The 27,063-nt window shown below is 38.8% G+C and overlaps 1 long non-coding RNA gene and 1 pseudogene across 1 annotated transcript in view; one reads left to right on the forward strand and one right to left on the reverse strand.

Annotated features, from left to right (window-relative positions):
- The window catches only part of LOC141371922 (uncharacterized), a 51,189-nt gene extending 30,350 nt beyond the window's left edge, over nucleotides 1-20,839 (reverse strand). Inside the window, exon 1 of the long non-coding RNA XR_012377270.1 lies at nucleotides 20,735-20,839. This is a non-coding gene — a long non-coding RNA (uncharacterized lncRNA). The remainder of the gene's footprint in view (nucleotides 1-20,734) is intronic.
- On the forward strand, nucleotides 12,986-13,881 carry LOC112838223 (putative olfactory receptor 2W6; annotated as a pseudogene).
- Nucleotides 20,840-27,063: the final 6,224 nt, after the last annotated feature.

Raw genomic sequence — 27,063 nt, forward strand, 5'->3', positions numbered from 1 at the left:
GACCAGGGCAAAAATGGTGGCCTCCCAATCTCCACCCGGAGGAGCTGAGAACTCGGGGCCCCGCTCCTCAGTGCGCCCCCAGAGAAAAGCAGTCACTCCCTTGTCCCCAGTCTCCGGCCACACTCCGTGCTCACCCGGCCTGTGACCGAGCGTTTCTATCTCTGGCACCCAACCCCGTGTGGAGTCTCCAAACCCAGCAGATCCCTGCGGTGCGCTCCCGCGCCTTTCCTCCCCGGGAAGGAAGGGGAGTCTCCCTGGATCTGCCACCTGTTGGGTCCCTGCTGGAGCAGCCGTGGCCCGACTGGGCCGCGGATCACAGTTTATGGCCACCCCGAGCTGAGAGCCCGCGCCTTGGCTCCGTCTCTGCAGCCGGCTTCCCCGCTCCGATACCTGGGAGCTCTGCTGCACTCAGGCATCCCCGGTCTTTCTGTGACCCCAAGGGTCCTGAGACCACACTGTCCCACGAGGATTCCACCCCTGCTTAGCCACTGCAGCGACGTCCCTCAGCGGAGCCGACTTCTAAAAGGTCCGATTTTGTGCTCCGCGGCTCTAGCACTTGCCAGAAGCGGCCGACGGAGGCCCCTCCCCCGCCGTCTATCCTCCCGAATATCGCCTCGGATTCACTTCTCCGCACGTCCTACCTTCCAGTAAGGGGTCGCTTCTCTGTTCAGAGAGTTGTTGCTACTCTCCTCTTTGATCTCCTGTTGAGTTCGTAGGTGTTCAGAATGGTTTGATCCCTATTCAGCTGAATTTCTGAGACCAGAGGAAATCTAGGTCTACTACTCCTCCGCCATCTTGCTCTGCCCCCCCCCCCAGGCCTCTATTTCCCTCTCCCCCTCTCCCATTTTGCCCAGCCCCTCAGCCCCTCCCCTCTGGCAAACAGCAGTTTGTTCTCTGTATTCATAGTTCTGATTCTGCTTTTTATTTGTTTATTCAACTTTAAGATTCCATTTATAAATGTAATCATATGGTATTTGTCTTTCTCAGTCTGATTTATTTCATCTAGCATAATACCCTTCCAGTCCAGCCATATTGCCTCAAATGGCACAATCTCATCCTTTTTTATGACTGTGTAATATTCCGTTGTGCATATATATCACATTTTCCTTATCTATTCATCTATTGGTAGACACATAGTTTGCTTCCATGTCTTGGCTGTTGTAAATAATGCTGCAATAAACATAAGGGTGCATGTATCTTACTGAGTTAGCGTTTTCATTTTCCCTGCGTAAATACCCAATAGTGGAATTATTGGGTCATGTGGTATTTCTAACTTTTTGAGGAACCCCCATAATGTTTCCCACAGTGGCTGCACCAATTTATATTCTCACCAACAGTGCATGAGGGTTCTTTTTTCTCCATATCCTTGTCAACACTTCTTGTTTCTTGTCTTCTTGATTTTAGCCATTCTAACAGGCATGACGTAGTATCTCATTGTGGTTTTCAATTGCATTTTCCTGATGTTGAGTGATGTTGAGCCTCTTTTCATGTGTCCATTGGTCAGTTGGATGTCTTCTTTGGAAAAATGTCTATTCAGGCCCTCTGCCCATTTTTAAATTGGATGATTGCATTCTTCCCAGTGACCCTTGTTACTTGTATCTGTTCTCTGGTGCCAACCAAGATGTATGGTCTGTCCTTCATAGTCTTCCCCCAGCCCACCAAAATATCATTCTGCAATCCACATAATTAGAGCTGTGTTCTACTTGTCCCAGAGAGCTCAGCTATAAACTATTTTATGCCAAACAACCATTGAGAGATATTGTCTTGTAAGCAGTAATTACTTGAGAACTCTTCATGATGAATTAGGATCAATAAAAGAACTAAAAGAGGGCACCTGGGTGGCTCAGTCGGTTAAGCGTCTGCCTTCAGCTCAGGTCATGATCCCAGGGTCCTGGGATCGAGCCCCGCATCGGGCTCCCTGCTCACTGGGGAGTCTGCTTCTCCCTCTCCTTCTACTGCTCCTCCTGTCTGTGCTCTCTCTGTCAAATAAATAAATAAAATCTTTAAAAAAAAATAAAAGAACTACATGTATTCTCCATGTTCTATATTATCAGCTCCATGAAGCCAAGTGTTCATCTTCTAACTATCTGCTTCTCCTAACACCTGATAAGCATTTTACTTCAGTAATTTAAAAAAAATTCAATGTCTATAAGAATGACTGAACTATGCAAGCTCAAGGAATGGGACTCTGTGAATGGTGGAGGTGGTAATGATGTTAATGATTAGATGGCGATAAAATAAAGAAAAAGTCAGTTGATAAGGAAGATTATATACATATATGTCTTCAGTCCAGGTCTCTTTTTCTTAATTTCACACCTGTAGATATAGCCTGTAGGTATTTCTTCTTCTTTTTTTACTGAGGTATAATCGACCTGTAACATTATATTAGTTTCAGGTATACAACATAATGATTATTTGTATCCAGTGCAAAGTGATCATCACAATAGGCCTAGTTAACATCTGTCATCATACAAAGTTACAAACTTTTTTCTTACAGTAAGTTTTTTTTTCTTATGATAAGAACTTTTGAGATCCACTCTCTCAGCAACTCCCAAATATGGAATACAGTATTATTAACTAGAGTCATCGTGCTGTACAAGACACCTCACATCATCTATCTTATAATTAGAAGTTTGTACCTCTGGCCCCCTTCATTCATTTCACCTGTCCACCCCTGACCCCCGCCACCAATCTGTTCTCTGTATCCATGAGCTCGGTGTTTTCTTTTTTTTAAATATTCCTACTTTTGATGAACTTCAGAATATTAGATTCTACATAGCTTACACTAAAATCCTATTAATTACTTGCACACGTACTTATGTTTGTTTTTTCAATTTGTTTAGCAAATATTTATTGGATAGCTACCAAACTCCATGGACTATTATAGAATTTGAGATACATGAGTAAACAAAATAGACAAAAATCTCTGCCTTTGCAGGATTTGCATTCTATCAAAGACTACATAAAATAAACATTACACCTAATAACTTAAAAAATATACAAGAAGGTGATCATTATATAACAAAAGGATCTGGAGAATTTGGGAATGCTGAGGGGGGGTGTCAATAGGAAATGGCATATTCAGGGTAAGCCTCATGTAGAAGGTGAGATTTGAGCAAAGGTCTTGAAGGGGTTGCATGCACACTAACCGAGAGCACATCTGAGGGAACAATGCTAGTCAGAGGTTAGAGGTAGAGTAGTTGCTGAGAGTCAAAAGCATGAATGAGCAGCTCTTTGAGGAACAAGACAGGTGTGGTCAGCTGGGACGGAGGCCGGGAGGGTGTTCCAGTCAAGGTGGTCTATGTTGTGCTGAGATGATAAACAAACCAAAACCACAGTAACTTAACACAACAAAAGTTTACTCTCTTTAGTACTAGGTATCCAGTGAAGGCCCTTATGGGACCTGTTTATCAAAGTCACTCTGGGACAAAACAGAGCAGAGATTTCATGCTGAGTTGTGCTTTCATGATCAGCCCAGCAGCGGGGACCTGTTCTGGGGTTTTAGTGCTTCTTCCTAGAAGGGACAAATGATACTTCTGCTCACATTTGTTTGACCAAATCAAGTCACGTGGTCATCTCTTCATTTAAGGGGACAGGGAAATACAATCTTAGCATACGGATACAGAAGGTATGAGAAATGGAAACAGTTGATAAATGGCACTTACAATGACTATCATTCACTCTTATCATCACCAAACACTTGGTTTTTTTTTCCCCTTCCTGCACACATGCAAAAACACACTCAACCCCTCCAAGAAAGAGACATCTTCAAAGGCCATGTTGTTCCTCGCAACCAGCCAAAAGTGTAGACCCTCCATGTAGTGTGCATCTGTGTCTCTTACGTCCTTGCGATTTAGAGACCTATAAACCGATCTCTCCGCCCCCTACGACATGCACCTGATACTCATTGCTAGAACTAGTCACCCGAAGAAAGTGTAATGAGGAGAGAGAGGACACTAGGTCAAATAAGGATTAAAAATTTGTATTTGGCAAACTGGAGGCAATTTGGGGTATTGACAAAAGCTGTTTCTGTATAGTGGTCGGGTCAAATGCCAGACTAGAGTAGGTTTGAAAAAGAATAGGAGAAATAGAGTTTCTTTGAGAAAATTTTCTGTGAAGAGGAATAAGTTATATAAAAATGTACCTGGTAGGGAAAGTGGGGTTAACCAAGTTTTTTTAAAGATGTTAGAATTAATGGTATATTTGTTTCCTCTTGGCAATGATATGGTAAAAAGTGAGAACTTGATGATCCAGAAGGATGGGCAAATTTCTGGAGTTCTACCCCTGAGAAGATGAGGCAGAGTGGGACATGCTGAACTGATGGAGGGTCTGGTTTTGCTCTGACGATGAGTGTTCTTTTGTGGTAATAGGCGGGGTGGCAGAGGATACTGTGGGGAGTGATGTCGGCAGGTGGTAGAAGAGGTCACTAAAGAAGAGTCTGTAAAGGTTTCTTCTGATTTTCTCAGGAGAACTAGGTGCAAAGTTCATAAAGTGACAGTGAGAGTGAACGAGGAGGTGCTGGTAGCTTGAGGAACTAGGAGATGTGCCAGTGGGAAGCACAGGACTGACGACGTAGGGCACAGCCGCCCAGCGGCACTGAGGGTTTACTTGAGGTATGTGCTTGTGGATTTGAAACAAAATAGAGTTTTCTCCAGTCATACTGAGCTGCATTAGGAGAGGTAGGCGGTTGATAGAGAGTTGAACATAACCAAAGTTTTGATATTGCAAATTTTGGCTAAGAAAGAGGATAGGAAGGAGAAAAAAAAGATAGACCAAAGGATTGGATGGTTGAAGGATAATTAGAATCAGATTTCAAGACAAAGTCAGCTGGAAAAATAAGAGGTGTTATTTGTGAAAGAGATGTTTGAAACTGAGATTATAGAGAGGATTCGGTTGGTCAAACCAGAATTTCAAATAGCAGCCACGAGTCAGCCCTTTTTCTCATTGTTTGCATGCAATAAATGATCCTGTCAGTTTCTTCTCTTCAATATCCATATTCTTGAATTTGTGTTTACTTCCTACTTCTATCACTCACCGTGTAACTACAACAATGTCTTAATTTCTCCCTTGGCCTCTAAGCTTGTTCCCCTCACATTCATTCCAACACCAGTGAGACTGCTCATACCGAAACATGTTTATTAATGGCATACGTTCTGTTTTTTAAGATTTTATTTATTTATCCATTCATTCATTTATTTTTAAGTGTTTTTTTAAAGTTATTTCTTTATATTTTTTTAAGTAGGCGTCACCCCTAGCATGGAGCCCCATCATAGGGCCCGAACACACAACCCTGATCAAGACCTGAGCTGAAATCAAAAGTCGGGCACCCAACCAATTAAACTACCCAGGTGCCCCGTTTTTAAAGTTTTTATTTAAGTTCCAGTTAGTTAACATACAGTAGAATATTAATTTCAAGTGTACAGTATAGTGATTCAACACTTACATATAACACCCTGTGCTCATCACAAGTGCCCTCCTTCATGCCCAGTATCTGTTTCACCCAACACACCCACCCCCCATTTCTGGTAACCCTGTTCTCCAGAGTTAAGAATATATGTTTCTTGATTTGCCTCTCTCTTTTTGTTCTTTGCTCATTTGTTTCGTTTCTTAGATTCTACATGAGTGAAATCATATGGTATTTGTCCTTCTCTGACTTACTTCACTTAGCATGATACACTCTAGCTCTATCCACATCTTTGAAAATGGCAAGATTTCATTCTTTTGATGGGTGAACAATGTCCCATTTTATATCTATATCTATATCTATATCTATCTCACATCTTCTTTATCTATTAATGTCATACTTTAGTTGAAACCGTGGCACTAACTCACTCTTGCCCCAAACCCTCCATTGCCATTATTGTAAAGTTTAAACTGTTAACATGGCTCATAAGTCCCAGCATGATTGCTTCACCAGTGCCAAACTTTCTTCACTTTCATTTAATGTCATGTGAGATTCATCCATTTTGATTCGTTTTCTATATTGTAGTATCTTCCTTTGCATGAATGGACAACCGTGTACTAATCTCCAGTTGCTATTTAGTTAGGTGCTCTCCAATTATCTGCTGTTACATATAAAGCTGTATTGAACATTGTATCAATCTCTTGGGCCTATGTGCAAGTTTTTCTATAGATATGTAATTTCTGGAACATTACATATGTGAATCTTCAATTTTGCTATATATCACCTGCTCCCACTTATTATTTTTATTATTTAACTACATGTATATAGTTGTCAATAAACAGAAATATTTATGTATAGTAAATGGAAATGCATGAAGAAAAAAGATGATACAGATGTCATCATTTTGAATCCGTTCTATTGAAAATTACCTGTGTTTTGTTGTTGTTGTTGTTGTTGTTGCAAAATGTTCCCTGTAAAAGACAGCAGGTCTTCAACACATTATATTTACTATCACTTTGGAGATTAACTGATATATTTACATATCATTTTTTGAGTCACTGCTAACACTTTGCTAGGCATTGGGAATGCAGCAGTGAATACAATACCTAAAGGGAAGAAAGATAAGGGGCGCCTGCGTGGCTCAGTTGATTAAAGCGACTGCCTTCAGCTCAGGTCATGATCCTGGAGTCCCAGGATCGAGTACCGGGATTGAGTCCCGCGTCGGGCTCCCTGCTCAGCAGGGAGTCTGCTTCTCCCTCTGACCCTCCCCCACTCATGTGCTCTCTCTCTCAAATAAATAAAATCTTTAAGAAAAAAATAAAGGGAAGGGAGATATGGTAGAGTGGGAAAATAATGAGCAATTAACAATACAATAGAATCAATAAACCAACGTTTATCCTTTTTTTCTGTCTTGAATAGAATAGTTATAGTTATATATATAAAACTATAACTATATGTTATAGTTATAGAATGTTATAACTTCCTCATTCTTACCTTCCTCAGGATTGTGAGATCCTTAAGGGCAGATGCATAAAATTTATTTATACACCATGTGTCTTTCACAATGACTGCGAATGTTGTTAAGTAAGTTTATTGCATTCCCAGAGTAATCTTGTCTTACACGTTTTTATGGGAATTATTGCTGAAGAGTAAGTATAGAACAACAAAAAGTCACTGACAGAGAACAGCTTTCCTAGATACTCCTACTAAACCCCTGCTCAACAAAATGCCATCCAGAAGTGAGGGGATGATTATTCCAGTTATATTGGGAAAGTTGAGATTTGGTGTTTTGTTTGAAAGGTCAAGTGTGAATAACACTGTTGAACAAATCCCCAGGGCTCCGGAGTAGCTCTGAGCAGCAACTATACAGCTAAGGGAACCCAATGGTGAGAGGGGCTGATTCAAGTTAGCTCTCCACGGCAATCAGTTCCTAATTGACTGTTTCTCCTTTAAGGCAGATAACCCTAGAGATTGCTCCATTCTGTGAATTATAATGAAACTCATTGGAAACTTTTTAATAGCTGCATGCAGCATGGGGAGAACATGGAAATCAGTTCTACTCTCCAAGAGCCGATCCCTGTGGACGTGGAGAAGATGAGATCATTGTCATCAGCCGCCTAGTCTAAGGAGCTTTGTAATGAGCTCTCCAGGGTCCTGTTCTTTCTTCCAACTTTTATAAAAACTGCAGAAGTTGAAAATTGCTCTCCTGCCTGCTCTAGTTTTAAATATTGCTCATGGACCTCATCATCCAAAAACCTCTTAAGATTCTCCACAGTTACCCAGAGGGAATCACATGAGTAAATGTAGCCATATTTCAGTTTTACCAGAGAGCAAAAATGATCTAAGAAAAACTGCTTTTTTCAACAGATCCAAACATTTCTCATTCTTCAGTTTTTCCAGTCTATAATTCCATCTTTCCTTCTCATATCCTGTAGAACATAACTGTCAGGGCAAATGAATCACTTTTCAGTGAAATAATAGGCACTCATATTTTCTTTTCACTTAGAAGACAGGGCAAATAGAAAAAAACAAAAGACTCAAAACCCTGCATTTTCTTCTTAGTTATTTAGATTCATTAGCTTTATGTTCATATAAAGAACTGTAAAGGGTGCCTGGGTGGCTCAGTCGGTTAAGCATCTGCCTTGGGCTCAGGTCATGATCCCAGGGTCCCCCGATCAAGTCCTACATATCGGGCTCTCTGCTCAGTGGGGAGCCTGCTTGTCCCTCTGCCTGGCACTCCCCCTGCTTGTGCTCTCTCTGTCAAATAAATAAAATCTTTAAAAAAAAAGAACTGTAAAATATTTAAAGGTAGAAAACAATGTATTATTATATCTGGTTTCTTCTATACTTATTCATACTATTACCTTGAAAAAAGAAGAAAATTGAGCTAATTTTTTTTCTTTTAAAAGACTAGTAGTTTATACAAAAATACTTGTGGTAATGTTATGTTTACAGGTTCCATCTGAGCCCACAGAATCAGAGTGAAGTCTAATTTAGAGGGATCAGGCAAGTATCTAGTGGAAACTGTGCTGGATTTTATCAGCTGAATTGCGATTTGGTCTCAGTGCTACAAATCATTTTTCCTGATTTGATTTTGAAAAATATTTGTTTTCTCTACCTAAATGTCAGTTTGTGAAAGAGGCAAAATCATTTATCTCCTACCAGATTCCCGGGTGGTGTGAGGAAATGATGGAGTGCTGAATGTAATTACACCACTACATTACTGTGGATCAGAAGACTGAGCACTGGAGTGCTCTCAGTCGGTGTGGAATCATGGGCTCTATAAAATATGCATGTAGCCAATCCCAATAACGTTCGTGCTTTAGAAGTGAGATGCAAAGATATATATTCTTTGTGAGGTTAAGATTGTTCTGGAGTCAAACCTAAATATTAAACTCAAGCTGAATTATTTTTATTCACTTCCAAAATTTTATTTAACTCTTTTAAATGTTTCAAGTAACATAATCATGGTTATATGTTACATTTCTATGTAGTTATATGTTAACATCTTTTTAATTTGAAAAAGATGAAGATTGAAAATTCATCTCCTCCAAACATATTGCATATTTATGTAAACATAGAAGTAAGAATGCACTATATCTGAAATTTTGAAAATTAAGTTTAATATATTTTATATATTTAACATAACTATTTTAATAATTTTATTAATTTTAACATGTTTTAAAATAGAATTTATATTTAATATAATCTTATATGGTCAATATACTTAAATATATTTAAAATATTTAATATATAATATACCTGAAATATACTTTATATCTTTCATTTTTGTTTCCATATGAATTTCATATCAGTTCTGTATCAATACCAATATCAACACACACACACACCACATTGTGTGATTTTTAAATGTTATTTATTTCACAACTGTGCAAACATTTATTTAATGATTATTCAGTCAATGGACATTTAGTCTGTTTCCTTTTTTAGCCACAACGTAACTGATATAGAGATTATAGGATATCTCTCTCTTATATATCTAATATATATCTCTATTATATATAGAGAGATTATAGAATATAGATTACATATATCTTTACATACCTATGGAAGAAATCCAAATAATTAATTCCAGGAATTAGAATTAGTGGGTCAAAGACTGTGGATTTGCCAAATTTAAATTTGGTAACTATCCTCCAAAAATTTAAGCCTGATTTACATTCCCACGTAGAACATATGAGTGCCAACTTCTCATATCCTCACTGATAGGATATTACCAAACTGAAAATATCTCATTGTTTTAATTTGTATTTATTTAATTATAAACGAGGTTGAAAAAGTTTTATGTATTTTGGGATCATATGAATTATAATTTCACTACATTTTATCTCATCCTTTTCCCATTGTTTTATCCAGGCAAGTGTAATCCTTATCTGAAAAAGCTTGTTAGCAAATCCCCTTTGATACCAAAAATATTTGCTTTGTTCCAAATAGGTGTTGTAGGTATTGTGCTGTTTTCAAAAATGATTAGCAAGCTTTATCTGAGGACTCATTAATCATTGCAGTTGGTCCTTTGGCTGTAATGCTTGGTTCCTACTTTTTTTTTTTACTTCATTATTATTTTCATAACTATAAAATACCATTTTAAACCCAGATAATTTATATGTATGTTTTGCTTTGGAAGTGGGTTCTTAAGGGTTGGTCATGAGTTTCAAATAACATCAGTCTGGGGAAAACCTGTAAGCTGGAATGTGTCACATCAGTGAATATGATTTATGATTACTCTTAGGCTATCATCATTCTGAGAAGAATGTCTCTAGTCCTTGATTTCACTGGTTGCAAGAGATGATGGGATCATTTGAGTTCCTTGGGGGCAATTTTACCTTCTCCAAAGGGTAGTCAGTGTGGTTTCCATTTCTTTTTGTTTGAATATAATTTAAAGAACATCAATCAATCAAATTCCTAGTATTTATTTTATGTTTACAATATTCCAGGAACTTTAACCAATCTAAGTCAAAATAAAAGTTACAAATCAAGTAACAAAGAGAAACTTGACACACTCTTTTGTGTTATCCTTTTGAAAGTTATATTAAGAAAGAAATTAGAATTTAAAATTTTTTCCTCAGAAAACAGACTAAATCTCATTTCAGGGATAAAGAGGTGTTCAAAAGCTATCCATATTTGCACTACATTGCCAAACTTGAACTTTTCACCTCACCAAACACCAGAAATAGTTAACCACAAAAATAAAAGATCAAATTTTGAGGATATGACCCCAGAGGGAAACCAAGAAAAGAATCTAAGAGTTTTGAATCATCTGGTGTTATTCCAAGATTTCCCCTAAGAATATATTCTTCTAGTCTCTTCCCGCAGCCCTGCTAATTACCCGTAGGAGTATGCAGTCCCTGTGATCTCAACAAGGAAACGTGTTATGTCAACCTCTAGGCACCATCTTCGATGCTGAGAAATTAGTCTTCCATGTTTTCTATCTGGGTCTATAAGAGCATTCGCATCTGTGTTGGTTATCTTCTGGGGCCAACAGGAAGTCTTTGCCTTGGGGTTTTGGTTGAAGGCTCCTAAAAGCCTCCTGAAGGCTGGGTATTTGGCCCAAATGGTGGGCAGACAGGGAAGAATGCTAATGCTATTTTTCTATTACAGTTGTCTCTTTTCTTTATAATTTAACTACCCTATGGGAATTACTCCATTTTACTTTTCCTCTGAGGTGGGGATATATCATTACTCTATCACTTCAGTCAAATCATTGGAATAATCACACAGCTTTTACAACTCTTGAGGAAGAAACTAGAATCTAACGTTTGAAATCAGTTCAGGGCTTGATGTGCAAGTTGAGACCCTTGTAACCACTTCTATATGATTTCTGGTGCATTTGTCTCACATCACCCTATTGTTATTTTCTACTTATATTAACTGCACCATCTTCCATAAAATCCCAGGGACCAAATCCCAACCTGAAGGAAAAACATTACTATGTGTTAACTCTAAATCCCTTGGGAAAGTTAAAGCCAGGTAAGCCTAAATGATTAGAGAAAGTTAAGAAAACTTTCTTTCTTTTACTTTGGTATAATGTATTTGACTGTGGAAAATAAATTTACTATAAGAACTTTGAAGATGAGAAGTTTTCACTGAAGATAAGTTTTTTATTTGAAAATTAAAATATTCATGACAACAATTTGTGTTCTACTCTGCCTTTATTTTTTCCCAGGTTACTACTTGAATATATTATGATTAATTGAAGCAGCTCAGGATTCTCTAGATCACACAGCAGAGTAGATATTTTAGCATGTCCACTTAATAATTTTAGTCTTGTTATTTTTGCTTCTATCATCAAAGAATCAACATGACAAAGGGTCTGAATTACATTTATTTCCTTCTGCTATTCTGCTATTTTCATACTTGTTCTTCTTTCTTTGGTCATTATTATCCTAAGAGCCTCTATTCCAATTATGACTCCAGCTCTCTTTATCCTTCTTAGCCATATCAGAGTCAATCTTCAGTTTACTTTTTAAAATTATGCACCACAGTCTCCTTCCTTCTCTCTCCATATTCATCTCTATTGCTATGCACCTTTCTTCCGAAAGCTAATCACGTTGTTTCAATGTTTCTAAAAGACTACCAGAAGACAAATATACCCAAAGTTGCCATTTTATTACTGGACAGAATATCTTCCCCGATCCTGGGATTCTATGCTACAGAAATCTTTTTCTTTCAAAAAGTGAATGAAAGAGGTCAGATTTGACAGCATTTCATTGGATAAGTACATATTTAGTAGATCCGATTATAACCTAAGTAAAAAGGTAACACTGACACTATGAAGTAGCTACAGACTTATAGCACCTTGATAAGAATATAATATCCAGAGACGCGGGGGTGGCTCAGTCAGCTGAGCATCTGACTTCAGCTCAGGTCATGATCTCAGGGTTTTGAGCTCCAGATCAGGCTCTGCCCTCAGTGGGGAGCACGCTTCTCCCTCTGCCCCTGCCCCTGCTTGTGCTGTCTCCCAAATAAAATATTTGGAAAAAAAAGAATATAATATCCAGGTCATGATAGCAGTAGTTTCCCTGTACTTTGTGTTTTTCAAATCATATCCTGGATACTGAACTCAGCCCTGGTTGTCAGAGTTCCAGAAAGTCATTGTCAACATTCAGGGAATGTGGAAGATGGTTATAAGGTGATAACAGAATTGATGGCCTTGTTATAGGAAGAATCGTTGTGGAAAACTAAACATCTTGGCCTAAAGAAAATTTAGTTTTTAGCTTAAAATATTTAAATGGTTGCCATATGAAGAGAGATTAGATATGATGTATATTCAATAAAGTTGAAATATTTTGCCTTATGAATGAGGAAGAAAATTCCTATGTAGTAAAAGGATGATGATTATAAGTTGGAATTTTCCAACAGTGAAATAATTTGTTACATGCTTGAACAAATGATGAATGGCTTAAATGGCTGGGCAGAAGCTATCCCAATATAGGATGGGTTGCTAGACTTTGATGGCTTATCTGTTCCTTAAAATTCCTGACATTCATTGGTTTTCAGAAAATATAGATCAAGTATTCATTTTATTCTTACCAGGTACACAGATGATGTGAAAGGAAGACAATGGAAAAATCCAATGACAGCTCAGAGTATGGTTTTATCTTGGCGGGCTTCTCTGATCGTCCCAAGCTGGAGCTGGTGCTCTTCATAGTAAATTTTACCCTATATTCAGTGGCTGTGTTGGGAAATTCAACCATAATCCTTGTGTGGATATTAAACATTCGACTTCATACCCCGATGTACTTCTTTCTGGCCAATCTTTCCTTTCTAGATCTCTGCTTCAGTACGAGCTGTTTCCCACAGATGCTGGTGAGCCTCTGGGGCCCTGACAAGACTATCAGCCAGCTGGCTGTGTGGTCCAGCTTCTCTCCTTCCTTCCTGTGGGGAGCTTCGAGCGCATCCTCCTGACTGTGACGGCCTTCGATCGCTAAGCCCCTGCACTACCTGGTCATTATGCACTCCCAGCTGTGTTTACAACTGGTGGCCGTGGCCTGGGGCAGCGGACTGGTCAATGCCTTCATCATGTCCCCACTCACAATGATTCCTTCCCGATGTGGCCGGCGCTGGGTCAACCACTTCCTCTGCGAAACGCCAGCACTGATCAGGCTCGCCTGTGTGGACGCCCGTGCAGTGGACGTGCTGGTCTTTCCCTTCGCCATTCTCATCGTCCTGCTACCCCTCGCTCTTATTCTCGCTGCAACAGTGCTGCAGATCGAGTCCGCGGCTGGGCGCCGGAAGGCGCTCAATACTTGCAGGTCCCACCTCACCGTGGTCTCCCTGTTCGATGGGAGCATCATCTACATGTACAGCAGCCAGGAAACAGCTCCTCCCAGGACCAAGGCAAGTTTCTCACCCTCTTCTACAACCTGGCAACTCCCATGTTGAACCCACTCATATACACCTTAAGGAATAAAGAGGTAAAGGGGGCGCTGAAAAAGGTTTTGGGGAGGCAACCGTGAGCAGGAGCAACAATGTGCTAAGTTATGCAGTCCTAGATGATTTTTTTTTTCAAATACTGCCATTTACTTTGTGCTTATAATAGAATTAGCCCATGAGTCAAACCCTTGGGTTTTTTAAAAATATGGATAAATACCCTGAAGTGTATCCAGAATCAATAGGAACCAACCATAGCCACGAGTAATATGGATCTATCTCAGCAAAATTATATTTAGTAAAAAGAATTAAGTCTTAGAAGAACAGTGAAATGATTTTCATGGAGATATAAAATAAACATGTGTTAAAGATTTTATTCAACTCTGTTAGTGAAGGAATCAGGCAAACTTAACAACCAGTTAAAAAAAAAAAAGTCAAGGGGCTCCTGGCTGGCTCAGTTGGGGTAGCCTGAAATTCTCCATCTCAGGGTTGTGAGTTCCAGTCCCATGTTGGGTGTAGACATTACTTAAAAAAATAAAATCTTGGGGCCCCAGGGTGGCTCAGTCAGCTTAGTGACTGCCTTTGGTTCAGGTCATGATCCCAGGGTCCTGGGGTTGAGCCCCGCATCAGGCTCCCTGCTCAGCGGGAAGCCTGCTTCTCCCTCTCCCACTCCACCTGCTTGTGTTTCCTCTCTTGCTGTGTCTCTTTCACTGTCAATTAAATAAATAAAATCTTTAAAAAAAAGTCTATAAAAATAAAAAAATAAAAAGAAGTCAAAAGGCACAAATTTATAAAAAGTGAAGAAATGTTGGAATGAATGTGCAAAAGGAGACAAGAAAATTCTTCATCTGCTGTGGGGAGAGAAGCCAATTCCATTTCTACCTGACAGAACTGAATTCACATGTCATTGACAAGAGTTATTTTGCATTCCTCTCAATTTATGTATAATTTACAATTAATAATAATATATAATATATAATTTACACAGGATCAGAATCTGGTAATGCATAATTTTCTACTGAAGGATACATTTTCCCCTACAAAGTTAACCGTGTATCTTATTTATGTTCTAAAACTAAGTATACAGCCTCAAGCCTCTTGATGAAAGGATGTAGGTATTTTCATCCTGTCTTTTAAAATGACAAAACTATGGTTTATAGACCCTTTGTAAGTTAATGCAGGTCACACAGAAGATAAGTGGGGTTCAGAAGTGGTGTGTACAAGTCTGAACCTTTGCTGTTATCCACTGAATAGCACTGCTTTTGCTACTGAGTGCACAATGCATGTGCAGGGTACCTAATAATCAGCCCCAGCCCTGTTATAAGAGAATTCTACCATTCAGAAACTCACTCATTTTTCTTTAACTGTTAATACCATGACATCACCCATTTCCACAGTGCTCATGCAAATCCCCTGTCCAAATCTTTCCCGTGCTCCAGTTGTTAGCTTACATTCACATAATATTTGTAAAATTATCTGAGTCTCTTTGATTTAAAAATGCTCTGTCTCTTCTTTTAACTAATTGCATGTTTGTACACTGAAATGACAGTTTTTCTAGTTAATAGTATTATATTAATATGTCTCCTATTAGTCTATAAATTCCTTGATCATAAGACTATTATTTATTTAATCCTTTTTAGCACCATTTCAGGTATTAAGTTGTTATTAAAATGCCTTGTAGATAGTAAGTAATCAGTAATAGCTTGGGATGATTATTAATCTTAACTGATTACACCCAGAAATCAGTCCTTCACTTTAATTGATGCACTAATTCTGTCTGTTCTTCAAGATTACAAGTGGGTCTATCACAATATGGAGTCTGAGTTTACATTTGCTGTCAAATGTTTTATAATTTTTTTCTTAATTCAATGTAAACTCTATGAAAAGAGAGGGAAAAAAGCCATTGAGGAATCTCTATGTGTATCAAAAGTCATCCCCAACTTTTAGGGGACAAAACCTTTTCTTTTCCGACATATGAGTCATAAACTCGAGGGGAATTACTATGAATTCCGCCATGGCTTAGAGGCTATTACGGTAACAACAGTTCAGAATTTTAAACCTCTTCAGATTGACCTAAGAAAGGTATTTCTCCCCTCCTCATTAAAATGATTTTCTTCTGTATAATGCCTTTGAAGTCCCCATTTCATTATTCCTTGTTACTCATTTCCCATTTTTTAAAAAGATTTTATTTATTCATTTGAGAGAGAGAGCACAAGCAGGGGGAGGGGCAGAGGGAGAAAGAATCTTTTTTTTTAAAGATTTTATTTATTTATTTGTCAGAGAGAGCACACAAGCTTGGGGGGGCAGCAGGCAGAGGGAGAAGCAGGCTCCCTGCTGAGCAAGGAGCCCCATGCGGGGGGCGGGGGGGGGCTCAATCCCAGGACACTGGGATCATGACCTCCTTAAGCAATTGAGCCACCCAGGCATCCCCAGAGGGAGAAAGAATCTTATACCTAATCTCAGGACCCTGAGATCATGACCTGAGCTGAAATCAGGGGTCAGCACGTAACTGACTGAGCCACCCAGGCACTCCTGTCTTGACATAATTTCTAGGGAGTATTCTTAAGACAGAATCAAAAAGAAAAAGGTTTATTTTGCTTCGAGAGGTTTAACATCTATCTGAAGTAATTTATAGAGGTAAAGCAGAACAAATGTGAATGTGGAATGAGTGTCATACACCTATTATAAATTATATGAATTTTTTTTATCATATATGATTGTCCTTTCATTCCTGACATACTCCCTGAAGATATGCTCAGGATTTTTCACAACAAACTCATTACTCTGTCTCTACTCTGGTACCAAAGCAATTCTTCTGTTGGTCCTGTTTTTACTCTCTTTAGAAGTGTTTAAAAAAAAGATAAATTCAAACTTCTTTTCACTTCAGTATTTTATTGTCTTAGGGGATCATTTAAAAAAATAGCCATTCAAAGGAATGAATCTATAATATGAGAATATCACTCATTATTAGGATGCTTATTAAAAATAATATTTATCAACTTGAGGAGGGCTCACAAAACTCCACAAAGACATAGCTATTCATATCCATTCTGTGTGAAATTAAATATCACAGTTGCAATTGATAAGAAAATTTAAATTAAAAAATTTACTTACTTTTTAAGCATAAAAAATAACTTCCTTCTGACTTTTTGTTAAAAAAGCCACTATTCTCTTTTTGAAGAAAAAAAATTATTTTGCTTTGCATAATTGATAGTTTCTGAAAGTCCAGAATTGATTGGCTATCTGAAAAGCAACAATCTATCTCTATCATAATTTTTCTACCATATTTTTTCTGCCGTAATTTTTAATGCATTAACTAGAGTTATTGCCATACAAACTATGCCCTATGTTAGGGGAGTATGGCAGACTTCTTTAAAAATGTTATCTAAAGAGTCCCAGTAGAAACAGTCATAGAAAAGTAAAATGAGAAACTTCATTATTCTATGACATCAAACAAAACCTAAGATAACAAAAATGTTGAATTCCTTTGAAAATTGTTAGATGATTTCTTAGGGACTTCACACAGGTGCCTTTGTGAAAGTTCTGATGGTCACCACCCACCAGACAATGTGCCCACTAAGGTCTGTCATTTCTTTTGACAAGTGTTGCTGGAAAGGAAGGTGTCTGTTGAGCAGGTTTGAAGGTTCTGTAAGGCGGAGGCCTGTCTTATTCCTGGAGACTGCCTGCTATAAGTTGCTGTGCTGAAAACAAGCTGTGGTTATGTTCTTGGGACAGTTTTCTGACAAAGGTGGCCTGTGACATCAGTATCAATTAGGTTAACATGGTTGATAGTGTTCAGAACATCTGTGTCTTTACTGATTTTTTTTTTTGCCTAGTTATGTCAACTGCTGAGAAATCAACTAATATGAATGTTAAAGTATCCAGCTATGACTGTGAAATTGACTATATCTCCCTTTAATTTCATCAAATTTTGCTTAAAAAATGACACAGATGATATGTTTATTCTTGTACAGGTGAATAAAAATGTTGCTTGACCTATTTTGGCAAAATAACAAATTTATTGCATTCATTTGCTGATGAATGTTGGTTATAACTGCAAATCATATATATTTGAAATGTATTCTACCAGTAGGATCCTGAATCTCATGTAAAATATTACCTCTAGCCCTAATTCTTTGAGGCCAACCAAATTAATTGCATCAAGGGAGTAATTATTGATCTATTGGGATACACAGGTGAAAATTTCTGGTCACGTTGGTGCAGAAACCCTCTAAGACTGTGAATAAATACAGTGGAACCTTGAACAATGGGGGGCTTAGGAGCACTGACATCCTGATGGAGTTGAAAATCTGCGTATAATTTTTGACTCTCCTAAAGGCTGACTACTAATAGTCTACTGCTGACCAGAAGCCTTACTAATAACATAGATAGTCCATTAGCACGTATTTTGTACGTTACATGTATTTTAAACTTATCCTCACAATCAAGTAAGCTAGAGAAAAGAAAATGTTATTTAAGAAAATTGTAAGGAAGAGAAAATACATTTGTATGTATTTATCGAAAGAAATCCGTGTGTAAGTGAACTCACACAGGTCAAACCTGTGTTGTTCAAGAGTCAACTGTATAAAGATTTCATCATAACATTTTCTGACTTAGAAGTATAATCTACACATTATGCCCAGAAGTTACTTTCAAATCAATGCAAATGATCAGTCCAGATGGAATTAATTTTATATTTGATTCAAACATCTTATGATTTTTTTTAAAGATTTATTTATTTGACAGAGAGAGACACAGCGAGAGAGGGAACACAAGCAGGGGGAGTGGGAGAGGGAGAACCAGGCTTCCTGCCGAGCAGGCAGCCCGATGCGGGGCGCGATCCAGGACCCTGGGATCATGACCTGAGCCGAAGGCAGACGCTTAACAACTGAGCCACCCAGGCGCCCCAAACATCTTATGATTAAACTGTCTAATCCTTAAACACCTCAGTTTATTTATTTTTTATTTTTTTAAGTTTTTATTTTACTTCCAGTTAACATAGAGTAAACACCTCAGTGTGATTCCTCATTTGTATGCAGTGATATCCTTTTCAAAGCCTGGATACAGGTTTCCATGAAATTTTAAGATGCCCCAGAAATTAAGAAAACGTTTCTCCTTCTGAATTCACTCTTGTCATTAATTTCTCATGGTGTATATAGTAATTGTTAGCATCCAGATTTTGCCCTGGATCTCAGAAAATACCCCTTTTCTTTCCCTTCTAGTCTTTAACTTTTATTTTCCTTCACTACAGAGCAGTGGAAAGAGTATAGACCATTTAGTTACTGAAAGTTAGAATTGAATCCCAGCTCCATCATATTTTAAATGTGTATCCTTGCTTATGCTACTTAATCTCTTTGATTCCTAGGTTATTTAGCTGTGAAATATGAATTATTCTACAAATCTAATGGAGTTGGCTTAAACAGTTATTGATACTGTGTTTGCATTAATGTAAGTGTTTGCTTTAACTATGAAAAGCAAGACGATTGTGTGGATGTTTCAAAGTGTAGGTGGTTGAGAAGAGCAGCCAGTGAGGGGGGCTGATAGTACTGGTCAGGGAACAGTGGGCTAGCCCAGGATGGAGGGCTGACTCTGGACCCACAGCCTCCAGGGTGTGCAGCTGTTTGGCTTCATGGTCAGAACGCATCCGTAGATGGGGAAATACATAGCATCCTTCGGCTGAACAGGGGTAACTCCCAGATTTTGACTCTTCCTCCTTTAAGTCATCAAAACTCTGAACAAATGGTTGAATTGCCCTAAAATGGTTTTGGAAAGATTCAACAGTATTGCCAAGTTATTTCCACTTTGAGTCTATACTTAAGTCTATAAACTTTGCTAATATTATTTAAGAGTAATGACGTTAGCTAATTTGATTTTCCTGTTTTTTTTTAAGTTTTTATTTATTTATTTGAGAGAGAGATTGAGAGAATGAGTGGGTAGAGGGGCAGAGGAAGCAGCAGACTCCCTGCAGAACAGGGAGCCCGATGCAAGACTCTATAAGACCCTGGGATCATGACCTGTGCTGAAAGCAGACACTTAACCGACTGAGCCACCTAGGTGCCTTGATTTTCCTGTATTAATTCTCAACATAAAAATTCTGTAAGCTGAACTATGATAAGTGCCTCTCATAATATTGACTGATAGCAAACATTCTAACATGATCATATCATAATAGTCATTTCAGTGAAAGAATACAGTCAGACTAAACTAATCATTAGAAATATTTGAGCCCTAAAAACTTCCTGAATTATTTGAGGAAAAATAAATATTACCTTTGTTTGAGGAACTGTACAGTTTTTAAAAGATTTGCTTATTTATTTTAGAGAGAGAGCATGAACGGGGGAGAGGTAGGAGAGAGAGAAGCAGACTCCCCGCGGAGCAGAGAGCCTGAGGCAGGGCTCAGTCTCACAATCCTGAGATCACAACCTGAACCGAAATCAAGAGTCAGATGCTTAACCAACTGAACCACTCAGGCACCCTAGGAGCTGTACATTTTTGAGGAAAGTCTTCTTTTCTTGAAAGCTCACACTATATTATCTTTATTAGTATAGTATCAGTTCTATGAAAAAGGATAGAAATACCAGACTTTGTAAGTCCAGTGGAGAGACGCAATAGGCCTTGCCTTAACTTTCCCTCAGGTTCAACGAGAATACAGTAACAAATATAAAAGGTGATACCACTAATAACCCAGTAATAACCCACCCTAAATGCGACACCACTCTAGAGTAGCCCTGGGCCACAGCCACTTGTCAGTTTTGGTTCAGAAAGAGGACTTCCAGGAACACTCATTTCTGCTCTATGATGTCTGGGTCCTCAGCAAGGATGGCTTCTAAAGGGGAAAACAGCTGTCACAGCTCAGATGGGGCCATAAGTCTGGGGCCTCATCTCTTCTTCTTATAGCATCTTTTGGGAATAAAGTATTCAATATGCTCTTTCACTTACATACCTGGTGCTTTGTGATGTTTGAAATACCTGGGTGCCTACTGGGAGCACTCCTTCTCCACCAAGTAGTCTCAGGGTAGTTAGACTTCTAACGTGCTTGCTGGCTTCCTCTAATGTGAGTGTTCTAAAAAACCATGGTAGAAGCTTTAAACTTTTTATGACCAAAACTCCGAAGTTCCAGAATGTCTACTTTCACAGCATTCTATCGGTCAGGTGAGTCATGAGGCCACCAATCCAGATTCAAGAGGGAAAGGAAGAATACATTCTTTCTATTATTAGGGGAATGGCATGATGTATGCATAGGGAAGAGATTGGTGAACATCATGGAGACAAACTACCACAAGCTTGGAAAAAAGTACACAGAAAAACGTCTTCATGGACTTGGTAAACGAGGATTCCAACAGGACACAAAAAATACTAACAATATATGAAAAAAATAAGTTAGAATTCATCAAAACTTCTGATTATCAAAAGACACTGTTGAGAACATCAAAGGGCAGGCTACCGAGTACTGGAGAAAATACTTACCTTCTATATACCTGATAAAAAGACTCCTATTCTGAACCTATAAAGAACTCCAGCATCAATCCTAAAAAGAAAAATATCAAAATTTTTAAATGGGCAATTAACTTGAACAAGAACTTCACAAAAAGAGATCCAAATGGCTGACAAACATATAAAAAGATGCTCAACTCAGTACTCATCCAAAAAAGTGCAATATGTCCTTACATATTGCTAAAATATGTAAATATGGCTAAAACCCCAAAGGAGACAACACCAAGCGTTGGTGAGGATGTGGAGAAACTCGAACTCTACACAGCTAGAGGGAGTGTTGCAATGGTACAACCATTCGGAAAGCTGTTTGTCAGTTTCTATTACATTAATGTGGCAATACAATAGGGTATATACTAACTTTAATATACTAACTTTACCTGGCATCAGTGTTCCAAGAGGACAATCCCTTTTCAAATTTCTCCTTATGTCATGTTTGCAATGTCCCATTGGCCAAAGCTACTCACACAGCTGATGTGTGGGGGGACTATGAGACATGGATTTAGGGAAGAGGCCATTACTTGACAATATATCATCTGCCTATTCTTTGACCTCAAATTTCATTCCTAGGCATATATTCAATAAGAATAAACGTGTATGTCCACCAAAAACTTACACTGTATCTATTGATTGTCAAATTCCCCAAAGACCACCATACACAGTTGTTGATCAAGCAAAGCTGAGTTTATCACACCCACCCCAGAAATGGAAAATTCTCGACAGCACTATTGGTGTCTCCAAAGGGAAAATTTAAGGAAGGATATTTATAAGGTTTTCAGACCTGGGATGAGTGATTATGAAGTGAACCTTGCAAGACAGAGAATTGGTTGAGTTTGGGCAGAGCTTAAAAATAGTAGCTTTGGGTTGGTGGGCACAGCAAGGCCAAAGACTTGAAGGAAATCTTGATAAGTGAGCCATTCAATTGATATTTCCTGGAACAAGTAGCTAAGTTATTATTGCTTAATGTTGTTTAAAATAGGGATTGGAGCCTTGCAGATGCCGCTGCTCAGGAGTCACCAGCGGCGCCCAGCCATGGTCAACCCCACCACGTCCGTTGACATCACTGTGGAGGGTGAGCCCATGGGCTGTGTCTCTCTCCAGCGGTTTGCAGACAAATTCCAAAGACAGCAGAAAACTTGTGCTCGGGGCGCCTGCAGGGCTCAGTCAGTGAAACATCTGCCTTTGGCTCAGGGCATGACCTCAGGGTCCTGGGATCGAGCTCCACATGGGGCTCCACACTCAGCAGGGAGTCTGCTTGTCCCTCTGCCTCTTTCCCTCCCCCCTGCTCATGCTCTTTCTGTCAAATAAATAAATAAAATCTTTAAAAAAAAGGAAAAGAAGACTTCTGTGTTCTGAGCCCTGGGGAGAAAGGATTTGGTTATAAGTTTCCTGCTTTCACAAGATTATTTCGGGATTTATGTGCCAGGGTGGTGTCTTCACCCGCCACAATGGCACTGGCAGTAACTCCATGTGTGGGGAGAAGTTTAATGATGAGACTCTCATCCTGAAGCATATGGGTCTTGGCGTCTCGTCCATGGCAAATGCTGGACCCAACGTGAACGGTTCAGTTTTCCATCTGCACTGCCAAGACTGAGTGTGATGGCAAGTGTGGTCTCTGGCAAGGTGAGGGGGGCAGGACTATTGTGGATGCCATGGAGCTCTTTGGGTCCAGCAATGGCAAGACCAGCAAGAAGACCACCATTGCTGACTGTGGACAAACCTGATAAATTTGACTTGTGTTTTTTCTTAACCACCAGACTATTCCTTCTGTAGCTCAGGAGAGCACCCCTGCACCCCCATCTGCTCAAAACATCCTATGATCTCTGTGCTCTCTTGTTGCAGTTCTTTTTTTTTTAAAGATTTTTATTTATTCATCTGAGACGCAGAGATACAGAGAGAAAGAGCATGAGCAGGGAGAGAGGCAGAGGGAGAGGGAGAAGCAGGCTCCTCGCTGAGGTGGGAGTCCGATGTGGGGCTCGATCCCAGGATCCCGGGACCATGACCCGATCCGAAGGCAGATGCTTAACCATCTGAGCCACCCAGGTGCCCCATCTTGCTGCAGTTCTATGGGCTCCTTATTTTCCTTACTCCTCTGCAAGTCTAGCTGGATTGCAGAATTAGATTTATGACTACGAAATAAAAACTAAACAACAACAAAAAATAAAATAAAATGGGGAGTGGAAAGTGTGTCTGGGCCCAGTTTAAGGCAGGGACAGAAAATTATGGCTTTAGTGTTCCCCACACAATTCAACAGTTTGGTATATTCTGAGATTAGTCAGTCACAGTGAGGATGTAAAGCAGCTTGCTATTGATTCATGGGTTTCTTCTGTGTCTTCTTTGTAACAGCGCCCCTCTAAATGTCATAAATGTTTCTGGTTGTAGGAAGTAATCAGTCTTAGTAAGTGGGAGTTTTTAAACTCTATGTTTCACATTTTGAAGTCAAATTGTATTTTATCCCAATTCCTTTACAGTTTCTGAAGCAGCCGCAGGATTGTACTCAGGTATAACTGACAGAACTGTATCTCCACCATACTCCTGAAAGGTACTGACTGTATTAGTCCTTCCGGTTTAATAGCTGAAAGCGAGTGTTATAAATTAATAACTTCTTATGAGATTGAGTACATTATTTGGTGTTAAGTAGAAAATCTCCAGTAATTTCATCCTTGTTACCGTCCACAACTTTTCACCTCACATAGTCTCATAAATGTTATCTTGCAGGATATTAATGATGTTGGAAAGCCAAAATTATTTCATGTTTAATGTTAATTAAGTAATTAAGCAAATGTTAATTTATTAAACACTGCTGAAGACACAGTGCAGGGTAATTATCACGTTCTCTGCTCTCTGAAAACTACTAGGCCAGTGGGGGAGAAAACAGTAAGCACAAATTCACATACAAATCCATAGGTACAATTTGCCATAACAACAATAGTACTAATAGCTAACATATGAATGTACTGCATGCCAGGAACTGTTTGAGGCTCTTCATATATTGTTTAATCCTCACCAGAAATATATGATTTAGTTCCTCTTACTGATATTTTTACAAATGAAAGAACGTGGCATAGAAAGGTTAAGTATGCTGTGATCCCCCAACTAGGTGGCAGAGTTGTGTTTGACTCCAGGCCACCTGGATCCAGAGTCCACCTTCTTAAACACCATCCTGTTCTGACTCTGTGAGTTCTCTTCATAAGTCCTATAACTGCTTGGTATAAAAGCTATGACTACGAAGTATAAGTTGTAATAAGGTGTAGGTGTGGGCTGAGACATTATGATTAAGGGAATTAAATTGTTGATTTAAAGGATGAGGTGGCATTATTCAACTACAGAAGCAGAGAGAAAATGAGTACAGTTTTAGAGAAAAATAAGTTTCAAGAAGAGGAGGTGGGAAAAAGGTTTACCTATCAAAGAACTTGGACACAGGTAGTATGGGTTCAGTGGCAAGAGAGGTGACGTTGGGGGAGTAGGTAGGAATCACATCGCACAGGAGTCAGAAGACAAGTAAGGAGCTTATATTTCAAGTATAACAGAAAGCCATTGAAATGCTATATGCACAGGGATAACATGATAATAATGCATCTGTAAATATCACTCCAGTTGCAGTGTGGAGACACTCCCAACGTATGGATGTGGGCTCCAAGAAATTTATATCTGGGTATTAAAGAGTAGAATTGACATCTTTTCAGGATCAGCTCCAGGGGTCGAAGGACTGTTTTTCTCATTTTGCTGACTTCCAGGGACAAAGCCCTCAACGCACCCTGACCTGGATATCTAAGAGAGCCTGAAGTCTCACTCAAGCCATCCATCTGCTTGTTTCAACAGTTAGCTCTGGCAGGTAGAGTAGATATGTTGAGGTTAAGAGCAGAGGTAAAATGTTAAACTAGTAACTTTCCAAGAATTCTCTTTAGTTTTTCAACAAAGTGACACAGAAAGGTTGACATTAAATGGTTTCAAAGGCACATCAAACATATGCAAAATAATAATAATAATAATAATAATAATAATAATAATAAAAGAGTCCAAATATAGCAGCAGACAAGTTTAAATTAAGATTCAAAACATTGAACAAGATAACAAAGGACATTTGTGGCAATGGGTTTTCTTTCTTTTTTTTTTAAAGGTTTATTTATTTATTTTAGAGAGAGAGCAGGGGGAGGGACAGAGGCAGAGGGAGAGAATCTCAAGCAGATACCCCACTGAGCACAAAGCCCGACGTGGAGCTTGATCTCATGACCTGAGCCGAAACCAAGAGTCGGGCACTTAACCGACTGTACCACTCAGCCACCCTGTGATGGCATTTTCTATATACAATAAAGATGTGCAATGAAATCATTTAGCATCAATTTCATGAGTTACACTATAAGAATTTAAAAGAGGAAGTAACATGGAAACATTCTCAGTAAGAAAATTCAACTGAACCTAAATACTCATTGACAAATTAAACAGACCAAACTAAGAGAGAGATCCAATCATTTAAAATGTGAATCCAGGGATGCCTGGGTGGTACAGTTGGTTAAGCAACTGACTCTTGGTTTCAGCTCAGGTCATGATCTCAGGGTCGTGAGATCGAGTCCCATGTCAGACTCCATGCTCTCTGCTTGAGATTCTCTCCTTCTCCCTCTGCCCCCTCCCAATTGTGCTCTCTCTCTAAAATAAATAAATAAATAGATAGAGAATAAATCTTTAAATAAAATAAAATGTGGATCCAGATTATAAATTTAAATATTTATAGGCTAAAAGCAAGCAGTAGAAAAGACAAATTAAAGTATAAATCAAGGAAATTGAAGGCAGGAAAACAATCAAGAAAGATTAATGAAATCAAAGGCTGAATAAATAAAACTGACAAACTTCTAGCCAGACTAGACAGAAAGACAGAGAGAGAGGACACAAGTTGCCAATATCAGAAATGAAAGAGGGGTCATGAGCACTGACCTCAGGGACTTTAAATGGATAATAAAAGGGTACTATGAACAAATCTGGACCATGAATTTGATAAACTAGATGAAATGGACCAATTCCTTAAAAGAACAAACTAACAAAATTCAGATATGGATAAAGAGATAATCTGAATAACTATTTCAATTAAAGAAATTGAATCAATAATTAATACTTTCCCAAAGCATAAAGCAGCAGACGCCACTGGCTACACTTGTAAATTCTACAAAATACTTAACAAACTCATACCCATCTTCTACAACTTCCTCTAGAAAATTATAAGAAGCAGAAAAACTTCCTAACTTATCCTATGAGGCCAGCATTACCCTCACACCAAAACCAGGCAACACACATATATTTGCTCTCTCAACTCAGAGGGTCTAGAAGCATTGACGTCCCAAGGACTGTGAGCAAACCTCATACTCAAGTCTTGATTTCTAAGACTGGTCTCCAATAAAAGGAACCTGGGCTTTCTGAGGAAATGGCCGATTTTAGGATTAAGGAAGGGAATATACAAGATAATCTTGGAGCATTTTATAGTACCAGACAGTAAGGAAGTACTCTAAGACAACACATGATGGGAATGTATTCAAAGTGACATGGCAGGCAACTGAAAGAGCTCCCAATGGCCAAAGCTGTAGCAATTTGAGCAATGTATTGAGATATAACCCGAAATATAAAATAAATATGTGATCCATATTGATAAAATTAATGAAGACTAAATACATGGGAAGAATAGACATAAGTCTCATGCAGAAAAATTCTAAATAATTGGGCGCCTGGGTGGCTCAGTTGGTTGGGCCAGAGTCTTCGGCTCAGGTCATGATCCCAGTGTCTTGGGA

Source organism: Callorhinus ursinus, unplaced genomic scaffold (genome assembly GCF_003265705.2).
Source record: "Callorhinus ursinus isolate GAN/ISIS: 27379988/994484 unplaced genomic scaffold, GSC_fseal_2.0 scaffold129, whole genome shotgun sequence".
Taxonomy (NCBI): domain Eukaryota; kingdom Metazoa; phylum Chordata; class Mammalia; order Carnivora; family Otariidae; genus Callorhinus; species Callorhinus ursinus.